General features: G+C 39.7%; 1 protein-coding gene across 4 annotated transcripts in view; it reads right to left on the bottom strand.

Annotated features, from left to right (window-relative positions):
• The window catches only part of LMNTD1 (lamin tail domain containing 1), a 344,922-nt gene that overhangs the window by 303,376 nt on the left and 26,784 nt on the right, over nucleotides 1-14,762 (bottom strand). For 3 of the 4 annotated variants that reach the window (XM_072954582.1, XM_072954578.1, XM_072954581.1), the window contains exons 1-2: nucleotides 11,000-11,144; nucleotides 7,061-7,133 (exon numbers count right to left, since the gene is read on the bottom strand). The gene's annotated coding sequence lies outside the window, so the exon portion shown is untranslated. Of the gene's footprint in view, nucleotides 1-7,060; nucleotides 7,134-10,999; nucleotides 11,145-14,762 lie in introns of those variants that run through there. The other variant, XM_072954580.1, reaches the window with a different exon arrangement.

The raw sequence follows: 14,762 nt of genomic DNA, 5'->3' as shown, positions 1-14,762 counted from the left end.
TACTGAACAGCCCTGGACTTCCTGCTTGCAGATTTTTGTTTTATGTAAAAGAAAATAAACATCTATATTTTGAAAGTCACTGTTATCAAGTAATTGTTACTAATGATTTGGCAATTCCTAATAGACACACTACTTCATTCATTCATTCATTCCATCAGTTGTTCATTCATTCACTACCATGTATTTGCTGACTGCCTGTTCTGAATTCAGCATTATTTGAGAAGTTTGGGTAAAAACAGGAAAAGTATAAGAATAATTTTAGAGTGTAAGTAAATCCCTATTTCTTCTATCAAAGGGAAGACAGATTTATCTTGAAAGAAAGAAAAGTGTAACTTGAAAGAAAGGAGGAGGAGGGGGTGGTGAGGAGGGTCAATCCATTTCTTCTCAGGCTGGGAAGTAAGTCATGAGCAACGGATCAGAAAGGAAAAGAAAAAGCATCATTTCAGGAGGTACTAAGGACCACAGACTGGCGGCACTCACTCTGCTGTGAGCCCTCGGGTAAGAAGACCAGCCTCTCTGTTCTGAAGCTTGCTTCTTTCAAAAGCACACACGTTTACAGCACACCTGCAGGTGGCTGGGCGAACTGTGTACAACACTGTCAGCGGCACAGGATTTTTGTTGCTGTGCAATGCTGACCTTTCTTCATGCGGCTGCTCTAGGAGAGTCAACTTTATAGGCATTGCCATTTCACAGTCCTTTGTCTTCGTGTCCTAAGCTGTCTGCTAATGCCTATGAGGTTTGTGCTGAACAAAGCCCCTCCTGATGGTGTCCTTTATGGGGTCCTCCCTGATGTGGTGGAAACTGCCCGTGGCCTCCTTTGCTCAGTGCGTGTACCTGACTACATTTCTGTCCTGTTGTGCTGTGCTGGCTAATGTACCATGCTGTCACTAAAGGTTTTGTTATAACAGTTTACCAAACAATGTTATAACCAGAGTACACTCATTGTCCTATGGTTCGGAAAGCTACGCTGCCTATTCAGTCATTTAAGTTACCTGTAGGCAACGTGTAACCATCTGTGCACCACGGAAGTGAAAAAGAACAAAAACGGACCACAGTAAAGATGAGTACATTTGGATTTTCCCCTTTTCTCTCCAGGACGGATCCTAACATGTCTCGGAGTCTTCAGTTAACTGACCCTTTTCCCCATTTCTTCCTTTTCTCATGACTCAGTTCCTGTTTCCTCAAGTCCTTAATGGTATTAAATGGTGTTTCTCAGATTTCTCCCACAGCCATTTAGAATTTCTGTGTAAAGGCTAATCTTTCAGTAACTCAATGCCAGGAGTAAAGGCCTTAACCTGCATGAACACTTAACCTGCTTTGACTTGACTACCTGACTTCATTTTTGAAAACCGGGTACTGTTGAAGAAAACAGTATGTTTAAGAAAAAAAGGCTGTGTGCTGGGCATGTCATAAACTAAACTGATTCAACCTGTGGCAGAAAGGTCTTTGGGGAAGCTCTTGGGAGATGGAAGAACACAGATCTTTATCCATTCTGGCTTCAAGATAAGGACTGATGCCCTCGCACTTACTTTTCTTGTTTTGGCTCCCGACCTGGGAGCAGATGACAAAGACTAGGGTCCTTGTCCAACTGGAGGACACTAAAACTAAACATTTCCCCCCCATGAGGCGTAATCATTTAGGTAACGGCATTCTCTTCAGATGTTCCCCTTCAAAAACCAGCATGAAGGGTCTTAAGTCCTTGGACAAGTTTACCAGCTTCATTGTGAGATACAGAAAAAATCCTATAAACAACACTTAAAGGCAAACTCTTCTGAGTTTGGACTACAACATTATACAGTGCACACTGCCTGTTCCTATTCAAGTCCTTACAACAAATGAAAAGTTAACTACTCTACTGTAATTGAAGCCCAGACCAGCTGTGAGAGGAAAATTCACCACCTTCTCCCGGGAAGATTAGAGGCTGTTTCTAGCAAGGCAAAAACCAGTTATTAAAGTTTTCTAGTCAAATAAAGACTTTGTTTCTGGGATGTGTAAGCAATTAGCTCCTGCCATCACACATGGCATACATGAAGTGTGGGCAGGGGTGTTAAGAACAGCCCTATTTATCCAGCCCTGAACTCATTTTCTTGCCTTTCAACCTGCTACCATCTATGACACCCCAAATGAGACACAAGGAGCCTCAAAGCCCTTCTCACAGAGGGTCGATGTGAATTCAGGATCTGGACAAAGCGCTTCCATCGCTTTCTGGCTGCGGCTCGTCAGCAATTCACGTAAACTCTCTGCGCCACAATTCCCCGTTCAGCGGAATGGTGTGAATAGTACTCACTGTGCAGGGCTATTGGGATGTTTAGCAATAATATACATAAAGTATCTGGCATTTAGGTGGCTTTCAATGCAAGATAAATATTGCTATAAATATTATCAAATCTTCATGTTTTCCCCAAAATACACACACACACACACACACACACACACACACACACACAATGGGGGTGGGGAGAGAAGAGAAGGGGAGAGAAGGGGGCAATAATTCTATGTTGTGGAGAAAGAGGAAGCCTATAGACACGTTTGTTACTTTCTCGTTTCACCGTTTCAGATAAAATATAGAACTTACGTGACTATGGATTTTACATTAAGTCACCTTCCCTCCAGAGGGATTTATCATTTTAATTCTCCAGCAAATGGACGAGAAATTTTCTTCAAGGGAGAAGGGATGGGAGAGATTGCCCATCAGTCATATCCTCCCCGAGAGACTGACCAGTCTTGAGCCCACCCGACCTCTTTTTGCCAGAGCTTTGGCCGTCCAGCCACACAATGGAAAGAAGTGGGAGGGGGAGATGAACATTCTCTCCCTCATCTCTGCTCACCACCCCAACTGAATACATTGCCATTCTCCATAACATTAGCTGTCTTTCCAAGGCAGAGAAACACTGCAAAGAAGCAGAGCAGGGACCTCCTTTCTTAAATACTACCTTCAACATGTGCCATTTCACCATGACTCTGAGAGTTTATACTGGATGGAGATGCCCGGTAGGCTGAGCCTCTCATTCCCCCTGCTGCTGGGAGCACTGCCCACTGACTGACACAGCTGACTCCTTCCCCATCTTCAACTGCTCTCAATCAGAGGGAGCTGCCTTGCTCTCCTGGGGCAGCCTGCATCCAGTGACTACTGGAGATGGGCGTACACAGGACCTGCACCGATGCCTCGATTCAGGAAGGGCATTTCAGCTCTAGAAATTCACATGGGATCTGCTAAGGCCTCTGTTGCAACAGTATCATGGTCAAGTCTTCTGTCCCCTCTGAATGAATGCTGACTCTTCCCTGTTCCCTCATTCCCTCACCGGTGTTCCGCAGAGCTCTTCCCAGTCAACTTCCTGCATGCAACTTGCCATCTCAGAGCTACATAAGGAAATCCATCTACTAATGGTTTTTGACAGTAAGGGCAGAGTCCGGTAGGACCATGAAGCTCATGAGCCCACTAATCATGTGCACAGCTGCTCAGCAAGAACCTGGAGGGAGCAGGGAGGGGCATGCCGAGAGTACCTGCTCACCAAGATGGACTTGGAAACCTGCATTTATTACAGAGGCAGCCGATTGGAGGAGACAAGCACCCAGGATCTAGAGCCCACTGCTTGGGTGGAATCCTCCCTCTTTGCCACTTGCTTGCTCATATGACCTTGAGCAAACTCCTTAATCTCTACATAATTTGAATATGTAATAGTACCTATAAATTGAACATATACTAGTACCTACCTCATAAATACTTACATATTTATATTATATATATAATTATATATACATCAAATAGCACCTACCTCATAAGGTTGCTAGAGGAAGATTAACTGAGTCAACATGTGTAGAGCTTAAACTAGTCCTGGCACACGGACTATATTACAGAATATTTGGATAACCCACATGTGTATCTTTACTTAGAAACACCCAGGTTACCAGAGCACTTGTATCCATTGCACATTTTTATCTCCATCCTTCAAGAGAACAGACTTCTTAAGAGCAAAGATAATGTATTTAATGATTAAATAAATACTAATCCACACAGTCATACATTTATGCACATCTATGTACATGTAAATACACATGTGTCTATGTAGAGTATGTGCGGGCATCAACCTGTCTGAAACTCTGTTTTATGAATATGATACCATGGAGAGAGAATCTGAAATTGTAATGACCCTGGGCAGAGCAGCTGGAAAAGATAAAAGCACAGCTCCACTGAGCTCTCCAGTGGTCTGCACTTTCCCCTCTGGCTCTGACCCCTCACTTTGAGAAGGTGTCTCTCTAGCAAAGGAAGGAATACACTAGAAGACAGGGCCCTAGGTCTTGGCCTGAACAGCTCTGGCCCACATCTAAAGATGTACTATGGAGACAAAGGGTTATTCTGCTTACTTGGTGCTTGGAACTGTGATGGTTAATAACCCTTTTGATTTGTAGGGTGGTAACTCTGACATGTTATATTCATGATAAAACAGAGATGATAATGCCTGTGGGTGTCAAAATTTAGTCTTTCTTCATGTTAAATTCACTTAAAGCACCTTGAAGCCAACAAGTTGGTGGGGGACACTGATTTAACAGAAAGTTCTTCAGCCAAATAGTTTCTAAAAATATTAATTCATTTTAAAACTAGGGAATCCCTGTTACACATAGCATCTCTATTTGGTGGCATTTTTTTTAACCATTTAGGGAGACATTACAGTAACAACATAAAAATTCTAAGTTGGAGCTAACATTGTAAATCAACTACATTTCAATAAAAAGTAAAATTAAAAAAATTCTAAGTTGGAGAAGACTGCAGAAGATATGTGGTTTAACCTCCTTTACTTTATAAATGAAAAAGACAAGACTTAGAAAGATTATGTAACTTGTCCAAGGTCACAGAGAATTCTTTTTAATGTATTATGAAGTTCTGAAGATCAAGCAAAAACCAGATAAATAAATACTTAACCACTTGTGTGTATCTTAAGTGATGCAATTGAAGGCAGGATTATAGAGAGTCCCACGGGAGTCTAAGCTGACATTAGTGCTGTTGGATGCAAAAGAGAAACCCGCTCCAGCTCTTGAAACAATGGCTGGACACCTGCCAAGGGTTTTGCATTGTGTGCTTCTGGACTACACGTGCACAGAAAGCAGAGGGCAATGATAAAATACCAGTCATTGTCCACTTTAAACAATTCAGAATCCATCCATAGGCTAGCTGAAAACTGGCATAAGAAGTAACAATGGCATAAGCATTGTTATCGAATACAAGGGACAACAACAATAATGAACATTAGTGGGGTGCTTTACAGATTACAAAGTATTTTCAAACACACCACTTTCCTTCTTCATGATGGAAAACCACCAGATGAGTGGCCTTGTTGTCACTTGCTATTATTACTACTGACTCCGAACGAGGAGACAGGTTGGTTCACAGACCCTCTCCTGCCACATAGCTGAGCCAGGACTCACATGCAGTTGTCACTCCAAGCCATGGGAACAGTCACCTATGCAAAGATGCTCATCTTCAACTGTACCTCAGTTTGATGCTCTCTGCTGAGCTCTTGCATCATGGACAATTAAGTATGTAAGTTAAAAAAGTGGAATCAAAAAAATGAACCACTTACTTCATCCTGAAGATCACCTCTCTGCCCAGGGCAAGGACACTCAGATTTTTATCTAAGTGTGTATGAAGGTCAAATCTCTGATTCTTTAGAGACAACCTGATGTAAGCCATTAAGCATTTAGTGTGGACCTATGGAACTTCTGTACTCTTTTACTTAATAAATTCAGCCTTTGTTTCCTACAAGACCAAAACCACTCAGACTCTTTCCTCAAGAACTTTCCTGGACTATGAGGCACACAGACTTCTTCAGTACGTGAGGGTGAAGGGATCTGGAGTAAAGGGTAGGGCAACTGAATAATGACCCCCTTAGAATTCTGAGGAGGAAAATGGAAGACTTTCATCACCTGTAATTGCTTTCATGATTCAATCTCCTTGTGCCCTACCTTACCCCACGAACATTCACTATTTTCACTGCCTGACCTATGCCTGGACGTATCTGAAGAAGCAGCCATGACGATTTTCAAGCATTTTTTAAATTAATTCATAAATGTACAGGCTGTTGAAAAAAAAACTGAAAAATGTAAAAGGGATCATTACACCACTTAAATGTTGCACTGAAGTGTATGAGACCTAACCCAAGGAAAAATTATGGCTATTATAGTCCACGAGGAAAATGTGGTTTAAATATCCTTTGTTTGTTTAATACTCTACTTGAGTCTTCTTGAACGGGTAAAGCCATTTTCATTTCTTAACCTGCATCACTAGAGCCCACAGAGAGACTCAAACTTAAATTTGTCGATAGGATACTCTCAACACTTCAATGTGTAGATATGACTCGGGGAAGCATACATTTGGTTACTGCTAGGGGGATCTCTCATTTGTTCCATTTGATTTGTGAGAAGCTATTCTTAAGCTGTTTTACTTATTAGCTATTCTGATCTCTAGGGTGCCCATTTATGAAATGCCGGAAGGGAGCATGACATTAGGAGCAGATTTTTCTTAAAGCAAAGTGGGAAATCTGCATGAACTTTTTAAAAACAGAACTTTGAATGCACTCCAATCTGGAACACATAATTATTTCATGCTGACTGGAATCAAGAAGAAGCAAATCTGTGACTCTATACTCACAGATGTAACTACAAATTACAACCTGTGCCTCATTACTTCCATCTACTCAAAGATATTCTGCTGGATTTCTTGAAATGATGACTCCTTATTTCTGTAACTTAACGGAATTTTGAGTATAATGTAACACTACGCCATTTCTAGGCAATTTATGATGCCTGGTGACATTGGTTAGAACTCAAGGAACATTTCCAATGACATTATTTTCACAAGCACACACACAAATACTTTTTTTCTCTCCTCTTCTATTTAATTTTCCTTTTAAAACCAGGAGAATATGAATAGTTTACAGTAAGTCCTAGATTCCCTTTCAGAAATGTGACTGAATGCTGAAACTCATAATTTTATAAATACAGTTTGAATTATTTTTACATAAATACATGACGATCTATGTTTGTCAGAAAGCAACTCACTTACCACTTTCCTGTCCATTAACTCAGCCTCTGAGATCCTGCTTCAGATTTTCCCAGTGTATCTGGCATCTTACCACCTAGAAAAATATTGTACCATCTGTAAATGTGAAGTTTTCACTCATTTATAAAAATTTTAAATAAACCTAATTCTAGTTCTTATCCAAGATAATCCCACTATTTGTGCTTTTATATTACTTATAAAATACTTATTTTCCCTTTTGTTTTAGTTCAAGTTAGTCATTTATCCCTGACAGAAACTGTTCTTCAATCCCCTGATAACTCTAAAAAAAATCTTCCTTAAAAACTCTGCTCTGGCCAAATGCTTGTTTGTATCCTTAGAGGAAAATAAACCTTTCCCCCAATAATTGTGTTTCTTGTCACTTAATGAGTCCCTACTTAATCTTGGCTTCCAACTGCATTCCAGGTATAGAAATGAAGCATTCTAGGCTGTAGTTTCCATTTCAGGAAACCTTCCAAAGAATGAAGGCCATTCTGGAAATCCATCAAGAATGCCACCTGGGAAATCTTTTCCTCCATATATACTAATCCTTATACTTTAATACCCAAATTAAAGTTTAGCTCCTCTGTGAGGTTCTATGATTCATCCTATTCCTATGTGAGAATTAACTTATCCTGCTTGCATGAGCAAAACCAAATATATCTGGCAATCAGTGACTAGGAACACTTTATTCTCAGAGTCAAGAGGGATAGAAAACTGGTCAGACGGGCTCACAGAAACATTTTAAGGAGAATAAGCAGAATAGCAGGAGAGTTTTTGTTAAACAGCTTTGACCACCTCACAGCACAGCAGCTTTGGAGTCAAATAAACCTAGGATGGACCCAGCGAAATAAACACAGACTTCATTACTTTTATAGATACAGGGCTATTCATGTACTCTGTTTCTTCTTGAGTGAACTTCGGTGGTTTGCATCCCTTTAGGAATTTGTCAGTTTCATACACTGTTCATGATATATTCTTAATATCCTTTAAATGCTGGGGCCGATGAAACCCAAAGTTAAGGAGAGACTCACTGAATGTGTAAGAAATATAACTTAATTTGTTCCATCTGTAGTGAGGTTCCCTTTTCATTTGTGATATTGGTCATTAGTGTTTTCTCTCCCTTTTTCCCTCTTCAGTCTGGACAAAGTTTTATCAAGTTTATTATCTTTTCAAAGAATCAGTTTTTCATTTCATTTTAACTGAGTTTCTCTATTGTTATTTTTCAGAGATACATACTAGAAGATCTGTACAGAAAACATTTATATAAAAATACAAATGTAATCACTTCTTTATTGAAAGAGAATATACCAGGAAAATTTTTCAGTTAATCTCAAGTGAAGAGCATGTGATAGTGTTTGTTAATACATCCATACAAGTGGCTAAACAGCTCAGACCAGGATCTCATGTCTACATCTATCCCCTCCATATAAAGTCTTCAGACAGACATCTTTTATAATGATGCACAAACAAAAACTCCTCAGAATTTGAGGAAAATCATGACTGATCTTCATGGAAGCCAGGCCCTATAAAATATATCCTCTTTATGGCATTTGGAGCAAGTCACCAACAATCAAGGGAAACATTTCAACAGCAATTAAAACGTGAGGATGGCAATCTGATCACAGGCAAAGCTGGGGTCTGCTTTAGGCTGGCCCCTTCTGTGTTTCCTAACTCATAACTCCCCTTCTAAGCTGGCCTGAAAGAAGGAAAAATCGACCAGCCCTGATTAACTAAGTCAAGTTGTGTCTATATTTAGAAATGAAAAGGTGACTTCTGAGCTGAATTTTGTATCTGTACTCAGAAAGCACAGGATTGTTAGTTATCTGTAAAATTAATATCTAATTTTAATATTGTGTATTTATTAATATAAACACATCACTAACTATATTTATAGGGTTTAAAGTAGCATAGTTCATGTCTGCAAAATCTGTTGAAAACTACTCCAAAGAGGTCAGGTTTTTCCATCAATACGTCTGTGGTAACTGGTTTTTTTTAATCAGCAAATTAATCTGTGATGCTGCTGAAGGTGACCAATATAATTTGCTTTTTTGGAGTAATTCTGTGACTCTATCTGGTATCACTAATTGAAAGAGGATTGATTACATTATGTTAAAAGTCTTTGGATATAATGTATTTAAACATTTTATAATCACAAAGTATGCCCTAGAGATAAAAATCAGATTCCATTTTATAATCAACATGGCTTAGGAAACTCGGCTGAATCAGAAAACGGGAAGGGCAAAGGCAGATGGAAAAAGAAAACAAATGGAAGGCTAAGATTGAGGTTTTTAACTCTTAGGAAGGACAAAAACCAGTCCTATAATCAAAACTTGTGGTTATTTATTATTGGCACGTGGTTATTTATAACACGGCAGAGAGACTGAATTTTAAAAAAAAACCTTGCCATCTGTCCACACTCTGTGTGCTGCTGCTGTTTTAAGGAAAAACAAATACACCCTGGGTTGATCCCAGGAATACTGGGTTTACTATTCGTAATGGTCTCACCAATGTGCCTTAATCAATCCTTCTGCAGTCTAAAAACAATATGACAAATAAAAGTTAGATGAGAGAGTGTGAACTGATCAGATGTGATGTCATGTTTTAGCATTTGGGTTTTTTGTTTTGTTTCATTTTGTTTGTTTGGTCCCATTCTGCAACTCTTAACAGCTAGAATTCCATTTCAATCTCAACAGAAACTGAAGAATTCTGAAAACGATATGGTCCTAGCTTTTAAAATGAAGACAGAGATATCCCTTGGAAAAATGGCTGGGGAAGAAAACAATCATAAAGTTTGTTTTGCACGACAGTGACTGACAATGATAGTATTGTCCTCACGTGTATGTCTGTAAATTCTGCTGTGTATCTTGCAGCTCTTTCCCTTGGAGTATAATCCAGCCCTGGAAATAGTAGATCAACCTGTCACCATGGCTACTGAAAAATCTGGCCAAGTGACCTAAAATGTAGATTGCAGGTAAAATTGTGCTGGTATCTGTTGCTGCGACGGAAGCCAGTGCTCTTTTTCATTAGGAAGAACAGCCCCAAGGGGCCCAGTGCTCCCAGAGATCCCCAGCCCCATGGGTCCCACTCTCACCCTTTACCTGCCTTGGCTCCATAAACTTTCCTGAGGTCCTGGACCCACAGGTTCTACTGTCCACCCGCACAAGAATCCAATATTACTACTGATGGTGCCAACTATTTGTCTCTGGGATACTCACATCTGGCCTCTAGAGATTTACTAGTTTCTCTCTTTATCTAAACCAAGTGTGGAAAAAAAAATCTCTTTTACTTTTGTTTCAGCTGAAACAAAATGCATGATCCAGAAAGTTAATGAATTTAAAAACAAAATTCAGTACAAGTTCTTGTTCTACCTTTAACTCACTACAGATCTTGAATAATCCCCTAACTTCTCATTACTTGTTCAACCAACATTTGCTGAGGGCCTACTGTGACAAACACGCTTAGGCAATAGGTATGAAAGAAAAATGGGAAATAATTCTTGTTCTCAAGGCGCTCATAATGGAAAAGAGAAGATGGACACACATGCCAATGTTCACAATGCTGGGTGACACAGGAGGGAATAACGGAGCTTTTAGAGGTCGTCTCATTCAAACTAGGAAGGTCACCGGGAGCTTCTAAGAGGAGCAGCATCTTACGGTGAGCAGCCTGAAGGATGAGTGGAGACGTCCAGTCCAAAGGGGAGAGAGGGGAGAGGGAGGATGCAAAAGGAGGGAAGGGAGAGACGACAATGGACTTGGAAAGAGAATGTCATTACTTGCCCCAGCATGAAAAACTGTCAGAATAATGTAAATGCCATTAATTAACTTTTAAAGCCAAATTGTAGATAAAAATACTGTCAATGATTTCAATATAGAATAGTTAATAACACTTAAATGCTAACGCTATTGAACTACATAAAAGATGTAATAAAATTATTACATCTACCCTGTATTGCAAGCACTCGAGAGGCTCAAGGCCACGCAAGTTCATGGATTCGGGCAGATGGAAGAACACTCCGGGAGCTGCAGGTATCTCTTACAAGACTTCACTGCCGAGCGGAGGACCCGGGCTGCAATGGCGGTGACAGCGGCAAGTCCCCTCCGCCTTCTACAGCAAGGCAAACGGAGCCGGCATCTAGCCAACTACGTGAACTACGTGAACTACGTGAACTACGTGAACTACGTGAACTACGTGCGGTAACCACTGCGCTTGCGCAGCGCAAGTCCTCATTACATAATACAGGGGGTACTGCGCATGCGGGATAATATTGCTGAATCACTGGGCAGCGGTCCTCTGTGAGGGATCCTGGCTGACCACATCTTCCTTACATACTAGGTTTATATCCTGGTAATTCCACTGCTGGGTATTTACCCAAGATGAAGGAAAGTGTATGTCTTCACAGACACTAAAATAAAGATGTTCTTAGCAGCTTTATTCCTATTACCTAAAACTGGAACCAACTCAAACGTCTATTAAAAATGAAATGGATAGCATACACGAGGTCCTGGGTTCAATTGCCACAACTTCCATTAAGAAACAAATAAATAAGCCTGATTACCTCCCCCCAACAAAAAAGTTAAAAAGTGAAATGGATAAACAAAGGATGTAAATTTACACAATGCAATGCTTTCCAGTGATGAAAAGGAATAACCTATTGATACATGCAACAACATGGTTGAATCTCACAGACATTATGCTAAGACAAGCCACACACACGGAAAGAAAATGCTGTGATTACATTTAGGTAATTTCTAGAAGAGGGAAATATATTCCATGATGAGAAAGATCAGAGAAGTGGTTGCCTCTGGAAGCGGCAGAGGACTGACCAGGAAGGAGCACAAGGGAATTTCTCAGGTGATGAAAATGGTAGAGAGTGGGTTACACACGTGTAAGCACTGATTAAAACTCACTGAATCGCACACTTAAAATTTGGGGCTTTCACTGCATGTTTTTGATCAATCTAAAAAATGAAAACACACTTTAATAGGTTTGCATTTTTTTTCTCAGTAGTGTAAATTAGCCATTCTGAGGGTATCTCCTGTGTATTCTAGGCTTGAGCAAAATTCTAGGCTTTTGAAAATAACGGGAGCCAGGTTTCTTGTTGTTGAGGACTGGGATAACAAGCACAGGAAGTAAGAAGACTAGAATCAAGCTGTGAATATAGCTATTAGCCTTGTATAGATTTTTGAACCCTTGAAATATGGCTAGATCAAATCGAGGATGTGCTGTAAGCATCAAATACACACTAGTTTAGGAACACTTACTACAAAAAAAAATGAAATATTTCACTAACAACTTTTATATAGACTAAATGTTAAAATGATAAAAATTAGGATATATTGTGTTAAATGTATTATTAAAACAGATTTCAATTCTTTTTTACTTTCTTTAAACATGGCAACTAAAAAGTTTATAACTACATATGTGGCTCAAATTTGTATCGATTGGACATCTCAGTGCTAGACTGTAATATAGCTTGTGGTGTTGGACTGGAATTGGAGGTATCATATTGCAAAATGTGAACTCACAGTTTGATCTATGTATTTATCTATCTCTCCTTCTTTGAAAGGGCCCGGCAATAATGGCATGCCAGCACACTGAGCACTGAGATCTTGGTATCATTCTCTATTAAAAGGAAATAAAGCTGCTTGGAGAAATGGCTGATTTCAGGGCTGGGGTGGGGAAAGTATAGGATGAGCTTGGAACATATTATTTCACAAGGAAGTAAAGGCTTGCTCAAAAAAAAAATAGGGTACATAAAAACGACACCCCTAGGACCACGGGGATTTCCATTAGCCAAATCTAGGAAAATTTGAGCATCAAATTAAATGATGATAGTAATGGATAATAACCTATTTAATAAAATAAGTATCTACTGCTCTATATCTAAATAAATAAATAAGAAGGGACAGAGCTTTTTTATAGTAGAACATCAACTAATAAAGAAAGAAAGTCAATCCTGGAGGTAGAAAATCATCAATGGACACTAAAACTGGTGGGTAAAAGTTTTATTAGAAACAGCACGACTTACCTATTTCCAAAGTGTCTCCCTGTATATTAATTCCAAAGAAAAATTATCTTTAGTTTAGAACAATAATTTCAAAACTTTACAACTGAAAATATTATCAATATAAACTCAGAACTAATTATGCAATCTTGCTGCCTTTGGTTTTTAAATATCACTGAGAGAATTAAAACTATCTTCACCACCCCTAAATTTGATGGAGGAAAATTAACTTTGTCTAAGTGTGGTTTATGAACCACCATTAGAGTCATCTGAATTCTTTTTATGAAATCTTTATAAGATATAAAAGGCAGAATGCCTTCACATCTGAAGGAACATGGCAGCAGTGGGTACAATTAAAAATATTATTTACAGAACTAATTAGCAAGTTTCATCAGGAAGCAAGCAAGAATATATGAAGTTACAGTCATTTTTCAGTTATACTTGTTACTGTCATACTTTAAAATGATATAATTTTTAAGTGGTGTCAAAAATCTTTTGTAAACTTTGCACTGATACTTCTTAAAATGTGTCATGTAAATTTTAAAACAATACTACATTATAAAGGTAAAAAGTTTCATGGGGACAGGGCAAAAAATTGGAAATTACCTAGGAAATAAGGTATTTTATTCTTAAATAGATTCACTAATAGAAAAACTGAATTTATTGCCCAACTAAGTAACTTTGATATTAAAAAAACAATAATGCCATTACCTAGTTAGAACAATTTAAATCAAGTAACATGTAGGCACGAATTGTATATTTAGCCTCAAAATTAAAAATCCAATCATATGTCAATCGCTGTATAACTGAACACATGAGGATCAAGTTGACTTATTTATTAATTTGTCTATTTGATTATTTATAAGATAACCTGTTTCCAGGGTGTGGCCAAGATGGCAGAGTAGGAAGACCCTGAATTCAGCTCCTTCCATGGGCACACCAAAATTACAACTACTTACAGAGCCACAATCTATGAGATGACCTGAAGACTAGCAGAAAAGGTTTTCCACAAGTAAAGGTATAAAGAAGGAACCACGACAAGACAGGTAGGAGGGGCAGAGATGCAATATAGGAAGGACCAACACCCTGGGTCGGCAAAACTAAATGCAAGATGATCACAGCTGCAGAGGTCCTCCCCAAGGAGCAGGGGCTTCAAGCCCCACGTCAGGCTCCCCAGCCCAGAGATGCTGCACCTGGCAGAACGTCTGGCTTTGTAGGAACAGAGACTCAACTTTTAAGGGGAGCAGGAAGTTTCTCACACTCCGAGTCACGGTGCCGAGGCAGTAATTTCAAAGTAGCCTGGATCAGACCCACTTGCTGATCTTGGAGAGCCTGCCAGAGACGCAGGAGGCAAATGGGATCCCTGCTGAGGACAGAGACTCTGACAGCAGCCATTTTTAGGAGCATGATCTACCTTGATGACACCTGCATTGGCAAGGACCATTCTGGAATCCTCTCTCTATCCTGTTAATGCTGGAGCTTGCCCTGCCCACCAGTGGGCCCACAGCAGTCTTGCACCATGGGCCACATGCCCAGCAGCCTAGAGACCGGGCTCTGCCCACCAGCAGGACCACAGCCACTGCAAGAGACAGAATTCACAGCCAACCAAGCTGAGGGCTAACCCAACCTACCAGCAAACCCACAGTAGTTGGCCCCACCACAGTTGAATTTACCAAACATTTAAAGAAGAATTCATACCAA

This window comes from Vicugna pacos, chromosome 34 (genome assembly GCF_048564905.1).
Source record: "Vicugna pacos chromosome 34, VicPac4, whole genome shotgun sequence".
In the NCBI taxonomy this organism is placed as follows: Eukaryota; Metazoa; Chordata; class Mammalia; order Artiodactyla; family Camelidae; genus Vicugna; species Vicugna pacos.
The sequence above is the reverse complement of the archived record's forward strand: the minus strand, read 5'-3'. Positions and strand labels throughout refer to the sequence as shown.